This window comes from Muntiacus reevesi, chromosome 3 (assembly GCF_963930625.1).
Source record: "Muntiacus reevesi chromosome 3, mMunRee1.1, whole genome shotgun sequence".
Classification (NCBI taxonomy): domain Eukaryota; kingdom Metazoa; phylum Chordata; class Mammalia; order Artiodactyla; family Cervidae; genus Muntiacus; species Muntiacus reevesi.
This window is the reverse complement of record NC_089251.1, coordinates 243940370-243942360: the sequence shown is the minus strand read 5'-3', so window position 1 is coordinate 243942360 and position 1991 is coordinate 243940370. Positions and strand designations below refer to the sequence as shown.

General features: G+C 41.7%; 1 non-coding gene across 1 annotated transcript; it reads left to right on the top strand.

Moving 5' to 3' along the window:
* Positions 1-758: 758 nt before the first annotated feature.
* Positions 759-866, top strand: LOC136165747 (U6 spliceosomal RNA). The gene has a single exon (XR_010662733.1). It is a non-coding gene; the product is annotated as a U6 spliceosomal RNA (small nuclear RNA).
* Positions 867-1991: the final 1125 nt, after the last annotated feature.

Genomic DNA, 1991 nt, shown 5'->3' with positions numbered 1-1991 from the left:
GCCATCTTTCCTCAGATGGTCCAGGATGCCACGCCCAACTGTGAACTCCACAAGACAAGATCCTGGGCTACTGACCCCAGAGTGGGGGAGGACAGGGGCTCAGTTTTACAAAACCAGGCCAAACTTCATTATTATGGCTCAGTAATTGTAACTTCCCTGATCTCCCAGCCCCTCCAGTCCATTTTTCCCTTTCCTGATTCTGGAGGCAGTTTTTCCCTCTCCACAGATTCCCTAATTAACATTTCTTTCCTCTTTTTCTCTGCTCCAGTTCTGTCCACAGCTTCCTACTCACAGCATTAAAAACCACAGATCTGATCCTGCTTCTGATACAGTGTACCCAAGAGGGCTTTGAGCCAAGAGAAGATGGGTTCATGGTCACGAGAAGCAGGAGGAACATCCCTGGGATGAAAAGAGGCCACGCCTGTAACTCACAGAGAAGTCCCCTCACAATAACTGCTGTTGGAATATTAATTACATAGTCTTAAAGTGACTCCCCACACATTCCTTATTAGTGGCAAGAGAAAAAAGACCCAAAAAGCAGCCAGGATGAAGAAACTGTACAACTCCTTGACCAGGTCCAAATTAATATCATCTGTGTGGGGCAGATCACATCATCATGCGGCTCCAAATACCTGGACAGGACTCACATCACTGGGCAGTAATTGGGCTGAGATGGCATAACCTCAATCTAACCAGCATGAGACACCTACAAGCATGCATACAATGAGAAACACGCTATCGAAACAAAACGGTGTGGGGTGCTCACTTTGGCAGCAAATACACTAAAACTGAAACGATATGAAAAAGATCAACACTGACCCTGCACAAAGATGACACAAAGATACCTGAAGGAAAAAAATGTGCATGTGACAGGAAGGTAGGGATTGACATCATGAAAGCCCGGTTAAAGGAGGTAAAAGGCAGGACAACAAAATCCAAGACCTGACTCTGCACTGGATCCTGTATTGGAAGGGGGGATGCTTGGAAAGACACTGATAAGTCACCTAACAAAACTGATATATGGAAGGAAAATTAGATAATGTACTTTGCCAAGTATTATTGTTATGTTGTAGAACACTGTCATTCTTAGGAAATTCACACTCAGGGGTAAAGGGCCATGAAGCTGGTAACTTATTTTCAAACTGTTCAGAAAAAAATATACTTATTATAATAGATATAGAGATGTATATTATCTACAAGTTATACATAATTTTTTTCTTAACCATTATACATGCATATATGTGTGTGTGTGCATATATGTGTTTGTGTACATATATATGGGCTTCCCTTGTGGCTCAGCTGGTAAAGGATTCACCTACAATGTAGGAGCCCTGGGTTTGATCCCTGGGTTGGGAAGATTCCCTTGGAGAAAGGAAAGACTACCCACTCCAGTATTCTCACCTGGAGAATTCCACAGACTGTATAGTCCATGGAGTCGCAGAGAGTCAGACATGACTGAGCGACTTTCACTTTCTCTCATATACATATATATATATGGATTGGGGAGAAACATGCAAATAATAAAGCAAGTGGAGTAAAATGATGACAATACAGGTGCTCTTGTATTATTTTTTTATTTTTGCATCTTTTTTGTAAGTTTTAAATTATTCCCAAATAAAAAGCTCAAAAATACAGCTGCTGTACTTCTGATTCTTAATACTCTTAGGGTCTGAACCTTCTGATTGAGAAAAAATAGGACATGAGGTAAGTCTGTGTGAAGCCATTTAGGCTTATAGAGGCTCCTGAGCTGGGAAGCATTTGAATTTACCTATAATTCTGAAGCAAGTGTATGACGATGGCTACCACTTTGAAGGCCAGGGGACCACTGTGAGGAAAAGCATCAAAGTCAACACAGGAAGACACAACCTCATCCCAAGGCCAGTTCAGAAAATAAACAATGCCCTGCTGTCATGATCAACGAAAACACAGATTAATTTTAAATTCCATTTGGGAAGCCAGAAAGTAGAGATGAGCATAGCACGGAGACTGAG